Genomic DNA, 20,480 nt, shown 5'->3' on the forward strand with positions numbered 1-20,480 from the left:
TTTTATCCATATTTTACTTGTAATACTAACAAATATGTAGAAAGAGATAATACAGAGAACCAACCCAACACATGGAAACTTGAAGAAATGCAATTTTTTAAAAAAGGTATGTGGCCCAAAAGTATAAATGCAGAAAATATAAAAATTTGGGCCAGTTATTATATTTCTATGGTATAATTTTAGCCGCTATTTCTCCCTCACCTACCCAACCTCCAACTAGTGACAAACAACTATTTGTTGTGCTTTTACCCTCTACTGCACTCCATTTACTCCTCTTATGGAAAGACAAGAATAAGCAGCCAAATAATCGAAAAGGTGCAATTGCTTTCTCATTACAGTTCCACTCTTCTTTCCTCAAAATCTTCCAGAATACCTTTTGTAGGCACACTGGAGGATTGATGTGGATTAGGGGTTGCAGAAGCAACATGCCAGCAACTGCTAAAACTTTTGTTGTCCAAGGCACGTTCTCCCTTTGTCATATGAAAAACAAGAGAACTGTTCGTAGTGCGTGTTGTTGCAAGAGGGGTAGGCCAGAGGATTTGAGAAGGTATTTTAGGAGTATACATGCAGATGTTTCCTGGCTTCCAAATCATATCAACAGGCATAAATTCCTTCCAGTGGGTTACCAGATAGTGAGTGTAAAAGTATTCAATATAAAATTACAGATAAACAGCTCAGAGAACAGTATTTTTGTGTGATACAGTAAATCTTCTTCAGCTAGTAGTGACGGCTATACAGCCCTAGTTTGCTAAATAATAAACAGTTAACTTATGCTCATTCATGTATTTTGTATCTTTATCGTTTGATTTTGTGAAGGTATCTTCCCTTGACTAAACTAACTTAACTAGTGAAGAGTGTTGTTACAGATACATGAAAATAGAAAGAGCACTAACAGCAAGATAAGTAGGCTGTGTCTATGTGATTTGCTGCAGCAGCAGGATGCATATATGTTAGTGCTATCCTGTTGGCAAACTCTGGCTTCTGAAGTCTCAAGGAGGTTGGAACTGCAACTTCTATTTTTTGAGGCTTCTTGGAACACAGGTCTCAGTCTGAGACCTTCAGTAATGTAAGTCAGTAATGCAAGTGGGATGGCTTGCAGCAAAATTCCCATTGGCTTCATATGTATTGATTTGGGCAAACAATGCAAAACCCAGCAGAATTTTTTTCAATTGCTTTGCATAATCATTAGTTTTCGCTCTTTCTTTTTTCCTCCATTGGTTTGGTGTTATGGAAAAATATTTTTTTTTCCTTATTTGCTGAAATCAGTTCTCCTCTGGCGCATACAACTGCATCATTATCAGTAGCAGGAGTAAAGCAGCTACAGTGCCACAGCAAGTGTTCTCCTATTTGAAGCAATATGTAAGGAACTGACCTGGTGTGAGATCTAGGAATGCCTTCCGAGCCCCAGGCGTTTCAGTGATGGACAGAGTTTTACTGTGGCTGCTTTGCACACCATTGGAGTGCTGAAAGGCCCAGCGTGACCTGATGGAGTGCCTGTACGTTTTGCTGTGAGTCTTATCTCTTTAGCTTTAGCAGGAGGTAAGTTAGTGGGGAACTAAAAGCCGAACATAGCTTTGGAGTGAAAAAATGCCTGATATGGAGGTGGCTTCTGAGAGGCTACCTGGACACACGATTTCTGACCTAAAGAAGTGACGGAGCAATATTCTCTTACATGAACTAGGGAGCAGATTCAAAGCCTTTGCTGGTTGAAGTGGAAGAATAAATATCCTCTGTTTATGTTAACAGATCTAGTCCTACGATGGATAGTAAAGATTTCATAAGTAAAGACTGTAGAAATTAGCATGTACTAACTGTATGCTTTTTGGAGGATTAATCTTACATTAAAAAAAATAGTTAAAGTGGGCTTTGCTGCATTATTTAAAATGACAACAGCAGACAACAAGCTGAATATTTTGTCATTGATATGATACTTCAGATTCTCCTCCTTATTCATCACTCTACCACTCAATTAAATTACAGGCTATCAAAATCTTGTGTTGTGGGAAAAAAATAGAGAGAGAACTAAAAACATATGCGATGTGATTTTTAAGTATAATTGGTATTTTACATTATTCTGCAATGTACAGATTTTTTATTTTTTGCATTTCTGCTTATTAAAGAAAATGTGAAGCAGATTGATCAATAGAAAATACAAAATTGTAACATATTCTGAGGTGGCATTACATCAATACAGAATGTTTGTCATTTATGCTGGTTTTATTTGAATGGCATTACAGTACAGCTGTGTGGGAAAAAAACTTTCTCAGGAAAAAAAAAAAAACACCTCATCAAAACCAGCCAGCCGGTTGTCACAAGGTAGTATTTGCATTAAAATGATGAATAATCCCAGCACTTTCTGCGGGTTTATCTAAGTTCTGAGTAATGAAATTCATGTCCTTTCCCTGGATCATGCAAAGCACTGATACTGCTCTTGCATGTTTGATCTGGCTTTCTGAGATGCTGTGAGTCTGAAATGGATCACCAGAGCCGGAGTTACTCCATGTGTATTGTGCAAGGAGAGGAAGCTGCTTTAGCCAATATCTCAGGCATAAGTCTGGTGTTGCGGGAGAGTGGGTGGGAATATTTATAGTTTCACAGAAATTATTGAAATAGTGAATGTGGCTGTGGTATCAATACATAACATGTATAAATACAGTTTCATATTGATATCTTAAGTATGTAGTAAAATGATTAATTTGTTACACATTTGCAAATGCTAAATGTGATATACTTAGTGTGTAAAATCCATATTTGGGTTTAAAGCCTGTTGACTCAGAACACTATTTCTATAATTCTTCTATTTTAAAAGTCTGTTTTCTTGCCGTATTCCCTGTGCCAGCTCTACTAGGTATCTAAAACTGCTGCAAGAATTACTTGTTTGGATAATTTGATTATTGAATACATCTTCAAACCTTTTTATATTTTATCCTCCCCCAACTCAAACATGAAGTTGTGTGCTCTCCTCCAGCAGTGTCTGCAGTTTTTAGCTCCTAGAGGGTCTTGACCACTGACTTTTATTCCAAGTCTTCAGCTGAAGCTGACACCTTTTTCAGTGTCCTTTTTCCATGCCTTCTCTTATGTGGATCTTGACTGTAAAATTAACCCAGCTCTTCTTCAGATACTTGTCTAGTGCCTATGCCTGTATCTATGTGAAAACACTCACCTGAATTGGTCAAGTCTTTAAGCTAGAGTTTGGGTGTCCAGCTACCTGGTGAGGTGCACCCATGCCACAGAGGGCACTCATCATCGGTCGCAGGAGTGCCCCTCTCTTGTGCGCGCTCAGGTGCACATGCTCTCCTGCCTGTTCAGAGTTCCCTGGGGCTCCGTGCAAGCTCTCACGGGGGCTCGTGTAGCAGGCTCACGCAGTGCTGGCATGGCGCGCTCTGTGCTGCAGCCTGTGCCGTCCTTCTGAGCCCCGAGTGCCTTCCTGACTTCCATCTCTATCACCTCCCACTGCTGTTTTTCCATAAACTGTTTCTTCAAGTAAAGATGTCCACGTTTAATATGTATAAGCAACTGTAAATATAGGAAAACAATTCAATACCTTCCAGAATTGCATTAGCCTACCCCATGATAAAATAATCAGAGATTGTTTCTTTCTCAACGAGACTTCTCTGCCCCCCTCCTTTTTTCATTCGTGTCCTTGTTTTAAGGATGAAGAATTAATCTTTCTTTGTACCATGAGAGTAACATGGATTTTCATAATATAAGTAATAGTCTTTTTTGTCTAGAGGCAAACATTATGCCAGTTTAAAAATCACCCAGTATTTTTCAAAGCCAATTTTGTAGTCCCCTTTAAAGCAAAAGCAGTATTCTGTGTTTATACAGGGTTCAGCACAGACCTTAATCTTTCCTGAACTCAAATTATACCACAGTATAAAGGATAAGAGTATAAAGTTCCTCAGTGTAAAGGAAACTAACATCAACTAATGTCATCCATAGCCTTTTGTCTTACCAAGAACTTTGCTCTATACAAGCCCTGGGCTTCCCTCTGACCCTTTGGAAGCTAGGCATCCCAGACTGTGCCCTGTTACCTGTGGGGTATCAGAGCTGTACTTTCAGTTTGCTTCCCAGATCTTGAACTGATGGAGTACAACAGCTATACACATCAGGATCTGTGTTTTTCACAGGGGACAGTCCAGTCTCTCCCACTGCCTGCCCTTGAGACTGATAACTTGGTCTCTAGACTGAGATGCCCAGTGTTGGATTCTCCTCTTGGATGTGCCAGAGCCATCTGCTCATCCTCATTTCTTAGCCAGCTTCTCCAGAGCTGACTGCTAGTCCCATTCCTTGAACCATTTGTGAATTGGAGAGTCTGTTCATGCAACACGAACACACGGTGGAATCACTTAAGTGCCTCTACAGGTTACTGAGCTAGGGAAGAAAATACAACATTGTGTATTGGTAACCAAACACAGCCTGGCTGGGTACACTATACTGGCCAGATGAAGAGGGCCACTTGATTGTCCGAACCTGAATTTTGAAATCAAGATGTGTCTTACCTTATGTTTCCTGACACTTGATGTATTTACATTTGTAAAATGTTTCAAGATCCTTGTATGAAATTTGTAAACCTATAAAATTATGGGAAAATAATTGTTTGCTGGGAATTGAACCTGTGTGTTACTGCTTTGGTGATAAATGTACCCACTGGAATCTGCTGTGTAGCAGAGTTTACTATATCTTCAAGCAACAGAAACAATATCTGAGACATTTTTGATCTACCAGTACTCCAAAGACAAATACTGTACTAGCCTGTCACAGTCCAGCTTCTTCAGTGATACATTAAACTTGCAGCCAAAATAGGATGGCTTTTATCAAGTGCTGGCACGCTAAAAGAAGATTATTTGAGAAGTTAGTGTTAAGATCCAGATTTAAGATTTTTGCTTAAGATAATCAAGCAATGGAGCTGGGTTCATTTCTGTGGTTTCTAGACATAATCATGCATTAAGTTCATTTGAGATTTAGGTAGGATGGAGAGGGATACAGACTGAGACTGTGGGAAGCTGTCAGCTTATGTGACTAAATTAATTGTTCACCAAAATTCTTAATGATATGTTGATCTTCCAATATACAGCGACCTGTTTAAAACGAATGCTGCTTATTTTGATGTATTTACCAGATCATGCCATTCCTGTGTTATCATGCGGAAGAGCTGGTTTTGTGTTAAGGCATATCATTTCAAGTGATTAACAGAACACATCGAGCAGTTTAAAAACTCATAAACATTATCCAGTGAAAAATACTGAATTCTCATTTTTAATTCCACAAATAAATGCATATAGATACATTTCATAGTTATTTTGGCCGAGACTGTTGGTCTGAGCAAAATGAAGTACAGTTGTGAGGTTTTCGGAGGAGGAATATTTTGTTAGAGAATATAGAAGAATTAGAAGTTGTTTTTACAAAATAAGTGTGAAAATCATTTTTGTTGAAGGATATGAATCTAGGGAGCATAAAATAGGTAATGAGAGCCTATGAACCTCTAGAGAAGCTTACAAAATGCCTTCCAGAAAGCGCAGGGCACCAGAGGATTACTAATGGGAAACCAGGGGCTCTGTTTTGAAGCTCAATAGCTCCATTTGTCATTCCCTTCAAATGCAAAAAAGAGAAATTTCTGGGTAACTTATGCCTGACCAAATGTACCATCTGAAAGCCAGCTTTACTTCTGTATTTATTGCAAGTTGCTGTTGTCTGCAACAATTTAGAAATTACTACTTGCTTGAGAGAGTTCTGCATATAGTAAGATCCTCTAGAATCAGGCTGTCGTTTGTTTATTTCTCTAGATTATAAAATATTCCTTTCATATGGAGATGTCAGCCCCTTGACAGTAAGCAATTGGTAAAGGTAAGGGAATCTAGGTCGTTCATGTGCTTGAAACTGAAGAGACTAAGCTATACAACTAGTCATCATTAGCAAACTGAAGTAAAGAAAACATTAATTTTTAAAATGCTATGAACTCTAAGAGCTTAAAAGTGATGTATTGTTTAAGCTTATAATACAAAATCGGGGTATATCCAATGGATGCAGATGAATATAAATTTATTTGGTGTCAGATGCACATCTGCAGCTGAAACCAAACATTCAGTTAAAAAAAAAAGAAGCTGGTAATTCTTCACACTTCAGAAAGGCTATCAAAAAAAACCTATCAAAGAATCTGAGAATTTTGACACAGAAAAAAAAAAATACTATTGTGCCAACATTATGAAGCACTGTTTTGTTCATTGAGGACCTAAACACGAGGGTGAATACAGAAAGAACCCCAAATTTTATCAGAAGAAATGAGAGAATATTGTGAGGAACTCCAGAAAGACTAGAGTAAATTACGTGAATGAGCATCACCAGGGTACCTGCAACTCCAAGTCGAGGTGCTGGGAAGGAACAGAGAATCGTCTCATTCACTTTTTTAAATTCGAGGTTAGCTGTAGCCTGTAGCTCAGGAGAAATAACTGACTGTGGCCTGTTGTACACTGTGGACAGTTTAACAAACACTTCTGCTGTTAACCACACTGAACGGCAAGTTAGCCTGTACAGAAATGAACGATTGTGCTGGAACTATCAAAATGCCCTTCTACGCCGCCTCACCCTGAACACTGTGTTTGTTTCTCATCCCCTCGTCCGAATAAGACACAAAAATAATTTGAGAGGCAGAGAAAAAAAAAAGTCACGGAAGAGGCTTCCTTTGGATTTGAAAAATGTCGCAAAAGCTCGTCCTGCACTGAGAACGTGAATTGGGCAGACTTGTGGTGTCACCACTTGGCACACCCGGGTTTCACACAAACCCGAAAGAGACGGGCCTTGTCTGGGGAAAGACAAGTTTGCCATTTTAAGACTTCTTACCTTCTTCCCAATCTTACTAACATATTTCTTTACCTTAGTTTTGCGTGTATTAGAATGGCTCCTTTGTACTATTAACAATTCTGAAAAACTTCTTGCTGCGTAGCCTGATGGGCGTGCTGATCGGGCCTCTCCTGCCAAGGGCTTCTGGAGTGGTAGGTTATTCCTGGGTATCAGCAGTGAAAAGGTATTAAGTGCCCAGCTTAAAAGTTTCTCTTCAGGTGTGAGTATTCTTTTAAGAACTAAATGTAACGTGTTATTCTACTTCAATTTGGATATGATCCCACCCTGGAACCATACAGGAAATCTGTGCTAGTTGAGCAGAACTTTGATTTCGATAACACTGTGGGCATATTGTGTATGTACAAACAGAGGAATTCAGAGTTTTGCTGTATTATACACACACCCAATCTAGGAGAGCTTTTTTTGTGATATCCCCTTCTGTTTATCTGTATGCCACTAAATCACTGAGATATTTTTTCTTTGAGAGGAAAATAATGGTACTGAGTTTGTAATTTCTTGGACATGGCTTATGAATATTTTTTTTTCTTTTGCCTTAACTCAAATATATTCCAAAATGTTACACAACAAATGTTGCTGTTTGGAAATAGCAGGCTCTTCTTTGATCCTTTTTAAGGGGAGAATGATGCACATTCAGCTAATCCAGTACCACAAATAAAATAAAAAAAACAAGATAGAAAATAATTCTTAGAGAATAACACAGGGAATTATGTTGGTGATATAAATGAGGATTTTCAAAATGGGTAACATATTTAACTACTGTGCCTAATCTGTGCATAACAGTTGGAATTATAAAAGCCCCATAATATGTCTATAATCCTAATGTATTTCTTTGCTGTTTTGCAGGCAGACCAGTAATGATCGTAGTTGAATACATGGAGAATGGATCCCTTGACTCCTTTCTGCGGGTGAGGTGCCATTTTCTGATGACATTTGAATAAGATGCCATTCTAGGTTAAGATTTTAAATCATTTATCATAAATTAATTTCTACATAATGTTATTCATGGATTTTTAGAGACGAATAGAAGCATTTTCCCCAGGGTACATTTCTAAGGTGCAGTGATACATTAGAGCATAGCTGGAAAAAAAGAAGATTTAAACTTAAGAATATAATTGATTTCTTCTACAAAAGTAGTTCCCATATTTAGCAAAATATATTCCAGATAGTGTTTTGTGAAGGAAAAGATAAATTGAAGCACAGGTGCCTAGCCTTATGGAAGTGGTTCATTTTTCTCAATCACCTTCAAAAATACTTTGTTATGATTTTTTTGGTTGGTGAAGTGTAGAATAGACTTAGTAATTGATTTATAATTATTTATGGTTACTTGCATTTAACAAATTGAATTAGAAAACAGTTCATGGGTGAAATGTCCTGGCATTAATTAACCCCCAAAGGTCCCTAATAAACATTAAAAAAAGGGCTACAGAAAGCATGAATAATATGTTGGCACAACTGTATTTAATTTTTCTCAGAAAGTAGAAAGAAAGGATGACCCCCTAAGCTAAACTTACCCTACAGTGGTCTCTTTGTTAAAAGAACTCCTGGAAATGCTCCGGAGACCCACTGACATAAGACTCTGTGTGAATAATTTGATTGTCAAATATTTCAAATTTGTCTTAAAAAATAAATTTCAATCCTTACTAGCCCGCTGCCTTGCCATTGCCAGCTTGCAGAATGGTAAAGCTGGGGTTGTAGGCAAGGTCAGGGCGGGGGATCAGCGGACTATGGTTTTATGAACTTGTTTGAAAGGATATCCCAGGTGCAAAGGAGAGGTGTTCAACAAGGAGCTGTGAAAATATTTTCAGGAAAATCTAGATGACGATGATCAAGTATGCTATGGTGGCAGTAAGGAGGAACTGCTAAGAGAAAAGAATGAATAAGCACGAGGGAGTGATCAGCCAACACTTCAGAAAGAAGACTAAATCAGTGAGAGGGAGAGCAAGTCATACAGAGAGTACTCGTTTGAGAGCATGTCAAGAAAAGAGGTAGCCACAAGAGGAGAAAAGCATCTGGAACAGAGGATATGACACAGGGAACACATCAGAGCCATTATCTTAGATATTTCTAGACATCGTTTCTCCTTCCTTTTGCTTTTTATTATTCCACTGTATTTTTTCTCTAGCATTTCCTGCTGTCCTCTTCATCGACTTTCCCAAATATTTTTTATTTTCCTTTGTCAAGACACATGACAGAGATCTGCTATGTTGTTAGAAACACACCAGCACCACAGTTTCTGGTAAGAATTTGCTGATCTCTCAAAATCATTTTTTTTCTGGAGAGAGTTTGAGATCATCAAGTTCTTCTTAGAAATTGGGCAGGTTTTAAAAATCACCCCCTTGCATTTCTCGCTCATCTCTCTATACATCTGCAGCAGACAGACTGCTGCTGATTTGAGTAGCTGGGCCTTCCCTGGTCTGTAATTTTTCAGCAGTGCCCCAGGAAGAATTGCCTGGGCCTGAAACTCTGCTCTGTGCGTGTGCAGAATTTCATAGAAGAGAATAAAACCAAATACTGATATAATTCATGAGGGAGAATTACCTTTCTCTGAATTGCTCCAGTATGATATCTATATTCCAATTATTCTTCACATGCATTTATTTATCAGAATAGTTACTACTTATTAGGATACTTTAATAGAAACTGACATCAGCAAAATTATGATGTTACTGTGAAGCAATACTTCTCACATTGCATCAGATATATTTGTAGGCAAAACTGCTGGGAGGAAACGTGAGCTAATAATTTCTGCAGCTGGTTTCCATGTATATTATTTTACAGTTTCAATTCATACTTCAGATATGGTTTATTCTTTCAAAATGTTTTTTAAAAGGACTAATTTTCAGCATCCCAAAGCACTGTAGATATATCATCAGCATTTCTGCTAATAATTAGCAGAGCAAATGGCTGCAAAGTAACCTATTTAAAAAGAAATCCAGCTGCTTCATTAATAATAGTTGTTTCCTGCAGATATAAGTCTACATTTTTAAAAGCTTTTGTGAAGATACAAAGAAGCAGAGAGGGTTTATCTTTAGCAATCCTAATGGAAGGTGTTCAGTGAACGTAACAATTCTTATGTGGCAAGATTTGGAAGGGCTTATAGATAGTCTATCGTTCTTATTATTTAAAAGAATCACTTGCTACAATGCAAAGTGTTTTTACAGAGAGGGGAGAAAAATCCATTTCTCACCGTAAGAAATATTTCCACCACCACCACAACCTGCAAAAATTAACCAGCACACACCTCCAACCTGTCCTCCAAAAACCTGCAAAAATGGGTCAATCTTACAGTTGCCAGTACGAGTTGTGCGAGGAGTAATAAACTCCAGGTAAAACTCCTCGTGACCCTTAAAGTCATAATAGCTTTTACTTCCTTCCTTTACAGATAGGGAAATAAAGCACCGAGATGTTGTGCCTTACTTTCTGCTGTTTTTAAGAATTAAACAGCAAGCTCAGCTTGACTATGTCTTCCCCACCCTACAAAATATCCTGTCTGCTGGCTGTCTGCTAACTTCGAGCTTTTGGGGAAAAAATTTGGCATGTACTTCCAACATGAAGATGCTTCAGATATAGTCTTAGTGGAAAAGCATCGGCTAATTAGAACCAGTTCTGTAAGATGATGGTAATTAATTACATCAATTGTGCACCACCAGGCGTCCTAAATTGCTGGAGAGATTTGACAGTAAACTTTGCTCAGAAATCCTGCATTATTTTTGCAGTTATATAAAACTCATTTCCAGAAGATGAAATTCAGTTATCTTTTTTTCTCACAGAAGATTGATGCATGTAAGTTAATCATCCCACAAAAGCATACCTGAAAACATTGGAAGTGCCCGCTGCCCTAGGTAGTCTATCCCACAAACCCTGCCACTCATAACTATCCAGCCTCAGGGCAGGTCTCTAGATGGTATTCTTAAATAGTTGTTTAACCTTAAACAAGACATTCGGGAGACACAGCCATAGGAACATGCTGGTTTGAAGATCGCAATGATATTAAAAACTCTCAGGAGCTATTGTAACTAGCATGGAGGAGAAGGGGAAGGGGAAGGAGAAAGGGAGGGGGAAGGAGTGGGGGAAAGTGTCCCCACTCGTCTCCTCCATAGATTGGCTCTCCACGGAGAAAAGGTAAAGAGTATAATTATTAATCGTTTCCAAGAGATGGCTCCCACAGTACAGGGATGACAGCAATGCTGAGTACAAATACCAGATTAGTCTCACAAACATCCATTTTATGCTATCATAAACCAGTATTAACTCAGCTCCCAGAGATGATACACAACAGGGAGCATATGCTGTGAGTAAGGTGTTACATAAACACAACCCTGAGAACAAGTACAACAATTTTGAGAGCCAATAAATCAACATTGTGATCAATTGACTATTAAACTAATATAATGAATGCTTATAACAAATTTGTTCTAATGTGCTCTTGTCCGATTTCTCGTTATCTCAACCTGCCGTGCCTCACGTTGGGCACCAGAAGGACTGCTATGGTTTAACCTGGCAGGCAGATAAACACCACACAGCCGTTTGCTCACTCCCCTCTGCCCAGTGGGATGGAGAAGAGAATCAGGGAAAAAAGTAAAATTTGTGAGTTGAGATAAAGACAGATAGGACAGAAAAGGAAGGGTGGGGGGAATAAAAAACATATAAATACATAATAAGTGATGCACAATGCAATTGCTCACCACCCTCTGACTGGTGCCTAGCCAGCTCCCGAGCAATGGCCCCTGGCCAGCTTTCCCCCAGTTTATATACTGAGCATGACGTCATATGGTATGGAATATCCCTTTGGCCAGTTTGGGTCAGCTGTCCTGGCTGTGTCCCCTTCCAGCTCCCCGTGCCCCCCCAGACTCCTTGCTGGTAGGCAAGTATGAGAATCTGAAAAATCCTTCACTTGCTGTAAACACTGCTTAGCAACAACTAAAACATCAGTGTGTTATCAACATTATTCTCATCCTAAATCCAAAACACAGCTCTATACCAGCTACTAGGAAGAAAAACTACTCTATCCAAGCTGAAACCAGGACACTTGCTGTCAAGGAAATGCTCATTTGACCAGAAATAAGGTACATGTGACTTCTGGTAACACTTGGAGAGATTTCTCTGAAAAATGATGTGAGCTTCCAGCTTAGTATTTCCTCAGGGGCTAGAGGCTCCTCCTTCAGTTTTACTCCAGCAGCTGCCAGATAGGACTAATCTGTGCTTGGAAAGAAAGTGGCTAATACTTCGGCTTGTGAATTGAGGAGATCCAGGTACAATTTCCTATTACCAGCTTCACACACAGACTTTGGACGGGACACATTGTCTTTACATTCCAGTCACCTGTCTGTGTAATGGAGACCTTAGCAATCACTTATTCTGCAAACGTATGAGGAACATAATAAACACATGAAGACTTGAAAGGGCAGCTATCTGTGTTGATAGAAAGATGTACTCAGTAATTAGATAGGATAGTTGCAGTCAGATATGTTTGCTCAGGCTTGTTGATACAGAGTATAGAAGTTACAACAAGAAAGAAAAGCATAATAAGAAAAAAAAAAAGGCCTAAAAACCACAAAACCTTTTTAACAAGCAGTTTGGCACTGCTGTGGGTTTGAGATGCCTGTTCTCTAAGCATGGCCGTGACTAATTCAACCGCATGGGTGTTTAATCACTGCTTGCGATCTTGCCGTCCTCATGCATGACATAAATGCAAATGTATTTTGCTGAGGGAAAACGGAGAAGAGTACCACATCGCACCCAAGTCCATGCAGCAGTTCGGAGGATGATACAGTAATATAACCCAGGTCTGAATCCCAGTTTCATTCCTTAGCTCTTTGTGCTGGACACCACATTTCCCTCAGTCTTGCCTGTCAGATGATTGCAATAATTCTTATAAAAGTCCTTTGCCCCAGGGTTGGTGCTTTCACCCAGATACCCTTCCTGGCTCAGCCCACTCTATAAGTAGATGCCTCACAGACTCAGGGAGCTATTAAGAGTTAAATCTCATCTACTGTTTTGAAGTTGACTTTTGGGGATTTTTCTTTGTGGCTGGCTACCTAGAATCGTGTCAAATGAACCAAAAAACTATCACCAGAATGCTTTTAACTTTTTTCATTATTTTTCTGCAGCTGCAGACTACCAGACTACCGTGAGTGTTTTCTTTGTGCTCAGGGTCCCAGGCGCGCTATCCAATAGCCGGCAAGAACCAGGGACACAGCAATATTAATCAGATGAGAACTCATGGTATTGCGGCAGGTTCTGTAGCAGGCCTGATACTAAAATAATCAATCAGCTGTATCCACTGCACTGTATTTGCTCACCCTTCTTTACTAGGAAAGGAATGTGCACTCTCCAGGGATTGATGTGGGAAAGAGAGCTCCTCAGGGTTTGCAGCATTTTCCCTTAACTGTACCCTGAAGAGATAGATGTTTAGGTTCAAAAGATGATGTCTTGCCCAGTTTGTGAATCTCTGAGCTGTAGGAGGAAGGGATTCACCTACCTAGGGTAATCACAGGGTCATCTTGCCTTCTTCATTGTTACCCTTTACAATAGTAATGCTCCTCTTTCTACCTAAAACTTGTGACTGATATATTTTCTTTCACTTCATAAATTAAAATACTTGTAAAAAAAAGTTAGATTTATTTACAGGCATGCATAGTAGGTTAAAATGCTGAAAAATTTATTTTGTTCTTCCAAAGAAAATATTTTCTAAAGATTCTATAAAAAATACGCTTAACTGCCTTAGAGCACTAGCTGCAGCAGACTGTACAGCAAATGAAACCCTGGAATTCATCACCAAATTTTAATCCCTTGAGGCATGTCTAGCAGAGGCTAAGATAAGTGTAAAAATGTGTGGAAAAAAATGTTACTAGAAGGAGAAAATATTATGATGTATTGCTCTTTGATGCAGTAATCGTTATGAAGTTATTCTCAGAGCAGCTTTGCTATCAGGCTCACCCTTTTTTCAACTAGAGTTTAGATGCTGCGGCAGACACCTACATGACAAACTCACCTACATGAGTTTGGGGGAAAGGGAGAAAAGAGAAAAATTAAGACTTGTAGAAAATCCTACAAAACGATGTTGTAAAGTATATGTTGTATATCCATCTACCATGGCCTCACCAGACAGAGTCAGCTTTGGGGAAAAAGGGCCAGATGGCCTTTCCTAAGTTTAACGGTTCCCATTATTATTTATCTGCATCCAGAGAGGCAACAACATTAGAGCTCATAACTAATACTCTTTCTTTTGCTTTCACACACAGCATTCCTGTGCACTTTTATTTATTGGAGGCACATTCCTTTCCTGGTAGGATAAAGGTGGCATTTTGCTTTCAAAAATGACTCTGTAAAGAAGAAAACCTGCACTGGAGACTGCTGATAACAATATTTTTTTGTGAACCAAAAAACAATTTGAGCAATTAGAAACTGAGTTTGAATGAATGCGATACCTTAATAGTGAAATTGTAAGCAGCATGTATTTATGTGATCTAAGATCACACTGAGAAGCTGTCTCTGATGCTACAGACCCAACATTTGTTCTCAAGCAACGTTTTACCCTGCTAAAAACAGTATTTATGATACTGCTGTGAGAAGTTCATTTAGAAATTCTTGGTATTTTTAATCACTGTAGATACTCTTCTTGCTGAGCAACAAGAAATTTATTACAAACTGCTTTGTATTTGAAGCCAAAAAGAATTTGATAGGTAATGTGAACATTCTCTTTATGTTGCAAATTTGTGGAGAGTGCATAAGAAACCAGGCAATCAGAACGGAGCCAATGTAACCCATGTCTTTAAAAAGAAGGGAAAAGAGAAGCCAAGACATTACAGGCCAGTCAGCTTAATGTCAACTGTTGTAACATTTCTGGAACAAATTATCAAAAAAGTATTTATGAGCACCTTAAAGATAACAGTGAGATAAGTATGAGCCAATGTGGATTTGTCAAGAACAAATTATGTCAAACAGTCTGGTTTCCTTTTGTAACAGGGCGCAGGCCTTGTGGATATGGGAAAAGCAGTTTATGTCATATATCTTGACTTTACTAAGGTTTTAAAACTCTCACATAAGATAGTTATGAGAAGCTAGAGAAATATGGTCTTCATGAAGTTTCTGTGGGTGGACACTGTACTGGCTACATACTGTATGGAGAGAATGGACTTTGGATGGAAAGACGTATGAAGTGGGGTTGTTCTGCAGTCTGTGTTTCCCCATATTTTCATTAACCTTCTGGATTCTGAGACTGTGACTAAACTTACAAAATTTTCAGGCAATGCAAGAAAAGGCAGGCAGACAGCAGGACAGAGCTAGAATTTAAAATCACCACAACAAATTTAAGAAATAATTTAGTAATTAATTAGTTTTAAAAACTAATTAGAAATAAGTAAAGACGAGGGCACGATACTCCAGTGAGGCTGGAATAATCAGCTATAGAGTAGGTGACAGAGAATAACTGTTCAGAAAGAAGTCTGCTGGAAGAAATTACTCTAGAGGTTGCAGTAGGTCAGGGGCATCATGTTGCTCTGAAAATGGCAAATACCACAATGGAATCTAGAAACAGGAGTATCCCCTGCAAGGTCTGTGAGGTAAGTTTTTCTCTCTGCTTCACATTGGCAAGACCTCAGAGTATTGTGTCTTGTTTGGACCTTAATGCTTCAGGAACTGTATGGAGTAGATGAGCAAAATCACAAAAAAAAAATCCACAGCAAAATCAAAAAGAGTAGTTGCCAAGCAAATGAGATCTGTGGACTGAACCTGTGTTAAGCCCAAAGAAAAGGGCAAGAGAGATATTTAGTCTTCATGGCCATAATAAGCAGTTGCAAAGAGGAATTGACATCTGTGCCAGTCAAAGTGCCATGCTCAAAGGGAGGCATCTTATGTAAGAGGACTTCTTATTTAAGACGTGGTATAGAGTAGCTAGGATAAGAACTATTGGCCCTAGTGGTCTTTAGGTTTAAGTGCAAGTTAGAAAAGTATGTCAGGAATGACACAGGGTGAGGAGATGATCTGATCCCTCCTCAAAGTCCCTTCCAGCTCTGTGATTCTGCACTGAAGCGTGCAGGGACACCTGGTTATTCCAGGACATTCCTTTCTTCTTGCTGTGGCTGAGTAAGGAAAACAGAGTCACAGGTTGCAAGGCTACTGCTGCTGTTCCATCCAGATTTGAGGGTGGCTATTGCATCCTAAAATAAGCTTTGGAAGAGCTTCATCTGGCAACAGTTTTTTTAATAATAATAAAAAAAAATCCCACATTTTTAATGGTTGAAAAGGCACTTAGATTCTTGTGTAGGATTGCTCATAATTTAAAAAGAAATAAAGTAATTTCAATTTTTTACGTATTACACTTAATGAAATGAGGTATTACTAAATGTATGGAACCCTGTTAACAGTTGATTAAAGAAGAAATTGACAGTTGACCTTATTCAGTATCAGTAATATAAACGCCAGTGCGAGCCACATAATAATATGAAGCATGAGTTATACTTCCAGGAAATACCAAGTTGCAACTTGAAGTTTGGAAGATTTATCCTGATAAAGTTCTACCATTTACTTTGCATGGTAGAATAGTAACAATAAATGCATAGCAAAAGCTACATCTTTCATATAGTGACCAGTAGGAACTGTCACTGGTGAATATGAACTGTTAGACTTAGACACACCATTTTCAATGCTATTCGCCATCTAAAATAAGATCTAAATAGTCTGCAGTAAAATATTTAGACCTGTAGCAATTCCTGTATGCCTTTCAGAATATAAAGGCATAAAAGTGCTCTGACCTGTAAGGCAAATAGAGAAGCAGATTTTAGAATAGACAGAAGTCCAGAAACAATACAGAAAAATTCAACCACCACACCTCCAAAAGGTTACTCAGTAGTAAAATGGAAAAAATCTTTGACGAAGAAAAATTCAATGGGCTTGTAGAAAAGCACTGAACTAGGGCATGCTGGAGGTGGAAACTAGAGGGTGAAAAGCAATGAGAGAAACTGAGGATGTCATCCTTCCTCCCCTAAAGTAACTGGCCCTCTTCACCTGCCCATTATACACCAGTGCTGTTGAGAGGTCTGTCACAGGAGGAGAATATTTCATGTACATAAGATTTCCAAAGGCAAGCTGTAGCTGAATGAAGAAACAACATTTTTTTCAGGGTATTTGCAGGGCTGCATAAATGCAATGGCAACTAATCAGATATTGCATCTGTACTCATCTGATGAGAAAAGTTTATTTAGCAAAGCCATTAAAGCCTGATTAAAATTTGATGGGATGATAGTATAAATGTGGCAAGTCCAGTGGGGTCTGAATTGCTGCCAGTATTGATTAACAACCTTAACAACCCAGTGGGAATCCTATCAAAAGCGTATTTCAAATCTAAGACATGGGAATCAGAATAAAGCCCTGGATAACAACTGCCATATCATTCAGATGAGTGTTTTATGCCCCTATAAGACAAGTGAATGAAATGAGATAATGGAAAGTTGCCAAAGGATTGATTTGACTCACAGATGTAGGTGGGAATTTGCAAATGCTGAAAATATGAGGCCAGCTTCATACCTGGTATAATTTCACCAACTTAGTTGAATTTTCCAATGGTTAAATATGGCCCATAGTCTCTGTCCTGATCAGCTTAAATCAGACAAATATTTTGATAAATTGGAAGATAACAGTTTATAGATTGTAAAGGAATACAGCTGGCATGGAAACGGATGCAGAAGTGATTACAGAGAGACTTGAGAGAGAGAAGGCTGTTTGGCTGACAGGAAAAATGTAGTTCTTCCAACTGCAAGGCTGGCAATGAAACGATATAAAACCAAACATGAGAAGAAACAGAGGAGAACAGATGCAGAAGAGGATTTGGAGAAATATACAGAGGGAGAAGGAGGACAGAATAAAATTGCAGCTGGTATGTTAGCAAGTCTGTCATTTCTTTAAAGGTGGAGATAAGAAGCTTGAACTTTTTGTGTCAAGGCAGAAGCCCGAAGAAATTTAAACGGAGAAGGGAGAAAATGGCAAAAGCATGAGATTGTTTTTAATTCAGGCATTTCTGCTATACTGGTAAGGCAAATACTGAGATTTGGAAAGAGCAGAAAAAGGTTATGTTTTATGAAAAGTCAGTCAAGCATGGTCTAGATTTGAAAGAACACAAATTTAAAAAAGCAAGGAATGAGTGTTTGTCATCCAAGGGCACAAAAGGGTAAGGCAGGTGTTGCAGATGACTCTGAGGTTTGTTGAAAGAATGAAGCTGTTAACAATGATAAGGAAGAGGTAAAATCTAGAGGCTTGGGGGGTTGGTTTTGTTTGGTACTTTGTTGTGGGGGTGAAGGGGCTTGGTTGGTTGTTTTGCAAAAGACAGTCATAGGTGCTTTGTTCCAAATCCTAATTCTACAGTTCGCTAAAAAATTTACCCACACAGGGTAAGTGTGAAGAGCGTTAACTGCAACCAGCTTAATAAATTTTGAGTCAATTGAACATTTATAATTATTAAATAAAAAGTAAAACTCAAATCCCATGTGGCTCTAATGCGTAAAATATTGGATAGGACTCATGTCCTTCCTTTACCGGAAGATGCTTAAAGTATTTACGAATATTCTCTTTTGTCTCTCTTTGCTTAATTGCTAGATAGAAAGTTTTTGTTTAAAATATCTGTCACTGGCACGTTTTGGACTGTGAGAGGTTCTTCTTATTCTTACAGTAGAGGCCTGTGATAGGGAATGTCATAGGCCCATAACAGGGGATGGTCTTTTGTAAAATGTCTGGTCATCACACTTGTGTCTTGACCCTCAGCTGAGTGTTGTCTGCAGAACTGCTTACAGGTGGCTTTGATGGAGACAACAAAGGAAGGGGTTGCTTATAGGTGTGACATGATTGCTTGGAAAGATCTGCCTCCACCTTTGCATGGGGAATTTAGAGACAAAAAGGCTCTAGGGTACTGATACGAGAGGAACAGTGAGAACATTCAAGGGGAAAAATTGCTATGAATCACTCATAAATAGCTACTTTCAAAGCAATGTGATTAAACATTAAACACTGCGGTGTCCGGCTACTGATGGAAGCGTGGCCTGCCTCCACCTTTGCATGGGGAATTTAGAGACAAAAAGGCTCTAGGGTACTGATACGAGAGGAACAGTGAGAACATTCAAGGGGAAAAATTGCTATGAATCACTCATAAATAGCTACTTTCAAAGCAATGTGATTAAACATGCTGTTGGGAGAAGTCTGCGGTGTCCGGCTACTGATGGAAGCGTGGCTCCTTAAATACACGTGTTGTTGAGAAGTACGATGAGGTTGTAAGGTGTTCTAGATCATGAGGTGTGTTAATATCTGGATTTTTTCATTCTGATATGTTGGCTTAGAATAGCAGTTTGGAAACCTAACCATATAGCAACCATGCGTATCTTCCTTTTACCATTTTCTTTCTGGTTTTTGTCTTGTTTGTTATAACCTGACATAGTAGTACTAGTCAGTAACAGGTGAATGTTGCCTGTAATGCAGCTTTTCATATACTGCTGCACTTGGGCTTTTCTTCCATCTGATTTTATGAAAGGAATTGAATGAGTTTCAAGACGTTCCGCAAGTCCTGAATGTCCTACAAATTGCAAAATCCACATTGTCTCTTTTTTTTCTGTTTGCTAAGTTTTTTTTTGTTTGTGCCCAATGGAGTTTAACCGAATAATAGTGACTTTAGGAACTAGTTCCTCCAACTGCTTTATACGCAAACAACTTTTTCAATTTAGCAGCCTGTCGTGCACACTAAATGTCTTATCATTTAAAAATGTATAACTTCTTGATTTAAGTAGATATATATGAGGCAGGTCTTGGTCTAACATTAATCTATCTTCTGAGATGAAGCAATAAGGTGCGAAGTAAGTAACACCAAACTTCTCCCCGTCTGGGGTTTTGTGATTGGTTTGTTTGTGGAATTTTTGGTAACCTTAGTTATATCTGAGTACTAATTCCTTACTCCTTTAAATGTTTATATCCTGATTAGCTAGATATGGGCCCCAAATCATTGAAACCTGATGGAAATGCTGAAATATTTTGCTGATCAGGGATAAAGTTAAGCATATCCATACAGTTCAGCCCATTGCTTTGCTGAATCTAAAGAATTTACTGAACTTACTGTAAACTTCTCCCCTACAAAAATCATCCTGCTTAAATGTATGAGCTAAGCAGTAGAAATGTCCTGAATGCCGATCAGGATACTGTTACTTGTCTATAGCCCAATGCTGAAGGTGTTGAAAGAGAAAATGGAAAGTTAACTTGCTTGTAGGGAAGAGTTGTTTGGTTTTGTTTGGCTGTTCCTGCTAACATAAAAGCCTGGATCACTGAATAATCCATGAGAAGCTAAATGTCTGCCAGCTGGGGTCACAAAAATACTGCTGTAAGCAGCCTGCTGTAAATGGTAGATAGGGCAGACCTAAACCAGGCAAAAAGTCCATAATCACATTTCTGTACAAGTACTCACCTGGTCCCTACTGGGTGCCCCCTGGCCACATAATTCAGGAATCTTCTGATTTAGGAGGTACTGAAGCGTTAATTTTAACTTTGCCAATTAGAAACTGAGGCTCACCAAGGCTGACCAGATGGACGAGCATGGTTAACAACATAACTCTTGCTTACGTGTTCAACGCCCATAGATTTCAGCA

The 20,480-nt window shown here is 38.8% G+C and overlaps 1 protein-coding gene across 1 annotated transcript in view; it reads left to right on the forward strand.

Moving 5' to 3' along the window:
- LOC104628302 (ephrin type-A receptor 6-like) overlaps positions 1 to 20,480 on the forward strand; it is a gene marked incomplete at its 3' end in the record, with an annotated part of 71,550 nt that overhangs the window by 13,398 nt on the left and 37,672 nt on the right. The window lies entirely within an intron of this gene.

This window comes from Phaethon lepturus, unplaced genomic scaffold, assembly GCF_000687285.1.
Source record: "Phaethon lepturus isolate BGI_N335 unplaced genomic scaffold, ASM68728v1 scaffold18431, whole genome shotgun sequence".
In the NCBI taxonomy this organism is placed as follows: domain Eukaryota; kingdom Metazoa; phylum Chordata; class Aves; order Phaethontiformes; family Phaethontidae; genus Phaethon; species Phaethon lepturus.